The following is a 7287-nucleotide window of genomic DNA, read 5'->3' as shown; positions in this document are numbered from 1 at the left end:
GCACGGCAGCACACAACACAAACACACACACACAACAACACACACTCACACACACACACACACACACACACAACCACCACACACACACACACACACACACACACACAGACCAGAGGACGCACGCACAGCAACACACCACACACACACACACACACACACACACACACACACACACACCACACACACACACACAACACACACACACACAACACCACACACACACACACACACACACACACACACAACACACACACACACACACACACACACACACACACACACAATCCTAATGCTATGTTGTTTCCTCTGTCTGTCAGATCTGTTCCCAGCTGACCAGTCGGGTGGAGAGGCTGCAGGCAGCACACAGAGAGGACCTGGACAAACTCAGGTGAGGATGAATATGGCTCCGTGTGATGATGTCACAGTTTGACAATCACACAGTTTGATGATATCATTTGTTCTGAATGGATATCACCCCTCACTCTGCATGTTCATAATAAAACACACTTTTGCACTCTCTCGTCAAACCCCTCCCACCCCTCTCCTCCCTCTCTTAGAATGCTGTGCTGGCGTGTTCTCGCTGCCGGCAGGCTCTAGATTCTACTGTTATGGAAGGCTTCGGTTTCACAGCCCCGTACCAGAGAAGTATCAGCACCAGAGAACCAAGCCAGCAGAGAGACCAGGAAACAGAACCAGACCAGCAGACGACTGGTACCAGGGAACAAGACCAGGAGAAGGTGTGTCTGAGTGGCCAGGTCACAGAGCTGGAGAAGGAGCTGGCCCAGACTAAACTACAGATGGTGGAGGCCAAGTGCAAGATCCAGGTCAGCTCATAGCACACTACACACTTCATAGTGCACACTACACACTTCATAGTGCACACTACAGACTTCATAGTGTACACTACACACTTCATAGTGTACACTACACACTTTTTTGTGGACAGTACACACTCCATAGTGATATATGATGTTTGTGTTGTCCCCTGTGTAGGAGCTGGAACACCAGAAGGGGGTGCTGCACGTGATCTCCAGGCACTAGGAACAGCTGGCTCAGTAAGACTGTGAGCTCCGTACGGTCAGCCGGAGGGGCCTGCAAGAGCAGCAGCCTACCCAGGGGGAGAGCCTCGGCAATGGGGCGTTCTCTCCATGGCCTCCCCTTCTCAGCCTGGAGCTCCAGGAGACTGTCGTGGCCCCCAGAAGGACCGCGGGGGAGACGTCTGACAGAGAGTTGGAAGGGAGGGGGAGAGACAGCAAGAGGACATATTGAGAGTATAGATAATATGTATTGGAATTGTTATGCATGTCTATTGGTGACTGTTTGTTTCTGCATTCTAGTCCTTTTTGGTTTTATTTTTATTGTCATGTTTTATTTTCTATCTTTCTATTGATACAGGAATTGTATGTATGTTGTGTGTATTGCTTAGGCTGCATTGTGTTGTCCCTTTCATAAAGAGTGTGAATAACTGAATCCAATGATCAAACCATACTTCCCAATGCTAACACTCCTTCTGCATGCATACACACACACACACACACACACACACACACACACACACACACACACACACACACAACACACACACACACACACACACACACACACACACACACACACACACACACACACACACACACACACACACAAACTCTTAAAACAAAAACTCCAAACTGGTAATACTTGTATGGAACCCAGTCCTTCATTAAAAACCTTTCATTGTGCATTCATTTTTTGATATGATTTGTTACATACAGTACATTACTGGTCTTGTCAATATCAGATTTTTTAAACTTACAGTGAAGTAAAATCAATAGTCATTATTGTAGTACACTCAAGTATATATCCATACTTTTTATGTTTCTACTTTACAGACATTTTCATTACGTAGTTTCTCAAAATCTGTAGCAGACAAACCAGTTCACATGTAAAGTCAGCCAGGTCACCCGGGATACAAGTCAGTATTCGACGTCCATCCATATGTGAGGACGTCCGGAAATGATGTGGAAACCGCACTAGAGCACGGTGAACTGTTATCTTCAGTAGTTTGATTTTCATAAGCATCTGCCTCTGATTCCAAATTTTGGAAGTTTGAATCCAGCGATAGAAAGTTGTTTTTCAGATAATTGTTTTAAGCAAACCTTAACCCTTACCTTAACCATTTGGAGTTAATGCCTAACCTTAAGATTTCGTAGTTAATGCCTAAGCTTAACCTTAAACACTTAGAAATTATGACGTTTGCAACAACTTTGAGAAACATGGATGAACGTCTAATTCTGACGTGAGACTGTGAGAGCTGGTTGTGTAATGTATAGGTTTACCAAACATATAAGTGATCATCAATTTAGAGCAGTCTGATTAAGTAATAGTAAATTGTCTTTTAACAAAAGAGAAGAGAAACATATCAAAAGTGAGCATCGTATTGTGCGTTATATGAACATGTATTTCTAGATGAAACACTGATTATGTTTGGTGAAAATGTGACTGTATGATTTTGATTGTGAAACACTTAGTCAATTGAAAATGTGCTTAAAGTTTTGAACCACTGCCTTTTTGGTGATCTGTTTTGAGTTTTGTACTAAGAGTAGTGAAAATGTACCACATAGCCTACTTGTTAAAATTGCGCTGAAGCGATACAAAAAACTGTAAATCAAGGACTTTATTAATCACATTGAATTTCTTTGTACTTAGTCAAAATAGACGAGACAGCAGAGAGCACAGATGAAGGGAACAAGTTGGGTAGTGTCTTAAATGACACCCTATTCCCTATAAAGTGCAATACTTTGACCAAAGCAACATAGGACTGACACATAGGACTCTGGTCAAAATAGTGCATTATAGGGATAAGATGTTTATTTGGGATACCACCTTTATGTTAGACAACAAACCCTCCATTACACACCAGGGTCACGTTCAGGACGGGAGAGGGCAACATACTGAAAGTAAAGCTGACATGATTCCTATTTACTTTACATGTCAGATAGAGACTGTCTGTTCAACGTACAATATTTCTGTCTGAACGTTCCACGATCTGAATGTGATCCACTGAATGAGGAAAAAGCTTCTGTTCTCTCTCTCCTATTTCTCTCTGCTCCCCTCCCCACACTGTTCATCCTTTTCTCTCTCTTCTTACAAACACTTGAGGACATAGAAGTTGCAGGTCGTCCACGCGGACACCGCATAGCGTTCCGACACGCGCACCCTTGCGAACAGCGCACTGCTCGCCCGCGTCACACTGGAAACAAACAGTTAGTTTATAATTGAATGGTGATGATGGTGGCATCTGTCTCCAGACTATGAGATTCTGAAACATCTACACCGGTTTCCAGAACCAGATTAATCCTAGCAACTCCTAAACTATATATTTTTAAACACTGTCAACAGAGGACCTTTATCGAAAGTCCCGTTTTAACCATTTGAAACACGCAATATACGACTAGACTCAATGAATAAGAAAAATGCATGATACAGACAGGCTAACTACTTAAAAACTGTTGATAATAGAACCACTTTAAAATGGTTGATCAGGTCTACTCTTACGACGGCGCCAGCCGAGCTTCTTTTCTGATAGCGGCATCTGTTTGTTCTTCAGTTTCTCCAGAACTTCTTGCAAAGCTTCAATCTACATGACAGAGAAAACCAAAAATGATAGACTTCTATAGATGTAGCTAGAAAACAATTACAAGATAGGGATGAATCGACTAAACTAACACATTGACAAACGCACAAACCAAACAACTTCACAAACATAAACAATTAAACTTACCAGATCCTTCTCTTCTTGTGATTTGTGGGGGAACTCTAGAGCGCGAGTCTCAAACTCCAACGAGGTGTCGCCGTCAGCGAGACAGAGACATGCGCAGCAGGAGGCGGCGAGGAAAAGCAGTAGAATGCTGGCCATGGTGCTGAAACAACCAGAAGGGATGGAGATACAGCGGGCCTCAGGTGGTTAGCAGGGGCTTGGTGAACACTGGGCGGGTGAAGTGGGCTATGATTCGGGGTGATAGACGCGATGGCTGTTGATTTTATAGCGTTTGCTGACGTCATACAGCTACTGTATATTGTATGACCACTGACATGAGCGGAGCGACAGAGGTAACCACTGACCGGAGAGGGTCATACGCACGCACATACACGCGCCAGAGGATGTTGTGATGGAGAGGCGTTGTGTGATAGAACTCCTCTGTTCACCTCTTTCCAATAATCCCAGGTCACAGCCCCTGGCTGTTGAGACCAATCTTTAATCAGGATCCAATTTCCTCTTGGGTGTGTGTATGCCTAACCTCTCATTTGCTCATGTGAGCAGGCCTGAGACTCTACATCACAGGCTAATCTCACCAGACCACTTAAATAACGTTATATTTTCAACCAGCAACTATCAGGAAATAACACTGATTTGACAAAATCACACTTTTAGAGTGTTCGTTTCATCACCTGTTGTTATACAATACAGGAGCGCAACTTTGGTTTTAGAAGTGGGGGGGACATAATAATAATAATAATTATATATWTTTTTTTTATCCAGTCAAACACTCCAAACAGCCTACCCAACTGCTCGGAGGCGTCCGCACGGTCCTAAAGCACACCGCTGCCTCGTTTTGTATCACATTCCAATTCCAATTCTAAAACTAAAAATTTCAGAATGTGGGCGGGACATGTTCTCCTCATCCCCAGTGAAAGTTGCACCCCAAGTACAATATGATATAAAACACAGGAAAAACAGAATGTTGACTGCACTGGGCCTTTAAAGTGAACCTATTGATCCAGTGCAACCCTGCTGAACCAAAGTAGTCAACACTAGAAAATAAAGATTAGTCAGACATGAAGACAGCTGTGTGTAGGCATGTCTACTTGTGTGTGTGTGTGTGTGTGTTCTATTTGTCTGAACAGGATGCTTTTCATATATCAGTGCCTGTTAATATCATTGGAACAAATCTAATATTTACCACAATATTTGGACAAAACACTTAACTATTTTCTTGTTGTTGTAACAACTGCTTATAGGTCTCTTTTTGTTCGTTTAAAAGATCCTTTACGTGAGAGACACCACTGGCACTGTCCTCAACGGTACTCCCCCCAGCTTTGGTCTTTGTCATGGTAGCTAGCAGTGTATGTTAGGCTGTTACTCCTCGCAGTCCTTTTGGGTTGTTGTCCTGTTGCATCACCTAACTTCTGTTGAGCTTCAATTGGCAGACAGATAGCCTTACATTCTCCTGCAAAATGTCTTGATAAACTTGGGAATTCATTTCTCCGTCGATGATAGCAAGCTGTCCAGGGCCTGGGGCACCAAAGCAGCCCCAAACCATGATACTCCCTCCGCTATAGTTTACAGTTGGGATGAGGTTTTGCTGTTGGTGTGCTGTGCTTTTTTTTCTCCACACATAGTGTTAGTAACAGCCGGAGGCCTCGTCCACTTTGGTCACGCAGTAACAGCCGGAGGCCTCGTCCACTTTGGTCAGCAGTAACAGCGGAGGCCTCGTCCACTTTGGTCAGCAGTAACAGCCGGAGGCCTTCAGGTCCACTTTTGCGTCAGCAGTACGAGCTGGGGAATGCTGGGATCAACATGTAGTGGGAAATAATGACTGTCAGGAAGATTGTATATGAGAGCAATGCATTTCATGTAATGTTTCACACTGACATAGGAGGGTCTGAATAGGATATACAGCGCCTTCGGAAACTATTCACACCCCTTGACTTTTTCCCACATTTTGTTACATTACAGCATTATTCTAAAATGGATAAAACAATAATAATAACAATTTCAGCCAATCTACACACAATACCCCATAATGACAAAGTGAAAACAGGTTTTTAGAAAATTTAACAAGTGTATAATTTTTTAAAAACTGAAATAAACTTATTTACATAAGTATTCAGACCCTTTGCTATGAGACTCTATTGAGCTCAGGTGCATCCTGTTTCCATTGATCATCCTTAAGATGTTTCTACAACTTGATTGGAATCCACCTGTGGTAAATTCATTGATTGGACATGATTTGGAAAGGCACACACCTGTCTTATATAAGGCCCCACAGTTGACAGTGCATGCCAGAGCAAAAACCAAGCCATGAGGTCGAAGGAATTATCCGTAGAGCTCCGAGACAGGATAGTGTTGAGGCAGAGCCACTCCTCAGTAAAATGCACATGACAGCCCACTTGGAGTTTTCCAAAAGGCACCTACAAGATTCTCTGGTCTGATGAAACTCTTTGGCCTGAATGCCAACACGTCACATCTGGAAGAAACCTGGCACCATCCCTACGGTGAAGCATGGTGGGTGACAGCATCATGCTGTGGGGATGTTTTCAGTGGCAGGGACTGGAATACTAGTCAGGATAGAGGCAAAGATGAACGGAGCAAAGTAAGAGAGGTCCTTCATGAAAACTTGCTCCAGAGAGCTCAGGACCTCAGACTGGAGCGAAGGTTCAACCTTCCAACAGGACAACGAGCCTAGGCACACCAGAAATACAATGCAGGAGTGGCTTCGGGACAAGTCTCTGAATGTCCTTGAGTGGCCCAGCCAGAGCCCGGTCTTGAACCCGATCGAAAATCTCTGAAGAGACTGAAAATAGCTGTGCAGCAGAGCTCCCCATCCAAATCAAATCAAATCAAATCAAATTTTATTAGTACATACAACATGGTTAGCAGATGTTAATGCGAGTGTAGCGAAATGCTTGTGCTTCTAGTTCCGACAATGCAGTAATAACCAACAGTAATCTAACCTAACAATTCCACGCTACTACCTTACAACACACACACAAGTGTGAAGGGATAAAGAATATGTACATAAAGATATATGGATGAGTGGTGGTACAGAACGGCATGGCAGATGCAGTAGATGGTATAGAGTACGGTATACATATGAGATGAGTACTGTAGGGTATGTAAACATAAAGTGGCATAGTTTAAAGTGGCTAGTGGTACATGTATTGCATAAAGATGGCAAGATGCAGTAGATGATATAGAGTACAGTATATACATATGAGATGGGTAATGTAGGGTATGTAAACATCAAGTATTAAGTGGCATTGCTTAAAGTGGCTAGTGGTACATTTTTACATATTTCCAATCAATTCCCATTTTTAAAGTGGCTGGAGTTGAGTCAGTATGTTGCAGCGGCCGCTAAATGTTAGTGTGGCTGTTTAACAGTCTGATGGCCTTGAGATAGAGCTGTTTTTCAGTCTCTCGGTCCCTGCTTTGATGCACCTGTACTGACCTCGCCTTCTGGATGATAGCGGGGTGAACAGGCAGTGGCTTGGGTGGTTGTTGTCCTTGATGATCTTTATGGCTTC

General features: G+C 43.4%; 2 pseudogenes; one reads left to right on the top strand and one right to left on the bottom strand.

Annotated features, from left to right (window-relative positions):
• LOC112070182 (uncharacterized) overlaps positions 1–1549 on the top strand; it is a 6222-nt pseudogene extending 4673 nt beyond the window's left edge.
• Positions 1550–3126: 1577 nt separating this feature from the next.
• On the bottom strand, positions 3127–3930 carry LOC112070183 (cocaine- and amphetamine-regulated transcript protein-like; annotated as a pseudogene).
• Between the last annotated feature and the right edge of the window lie 3357 nt (positions 3931–7287).

The sequence above is a fragment of the Salvelinus sp. IW2-2015 genome, unplaced genomic scaffold, assembly GCF_002910315.2.
Source record: "Salvelinus sp. IW2-2015 unplaced genomic scaffold, ASM291031v2 Un_scaffold1251, whole genome shotgun sequence".
In the NCBI taxonomy this organism is placed as follows: Eukaryota; Metazoa; Chordata; class Actinopteri; order Salmoniformes; family Salmonidae; genus Salvelinus; species Salvelinus sp. IW2-2015.
Note: the sequence above shows the minus strand (reverse complement) of the source record. Positions and strands in the feature narration are given on the sequence as shown.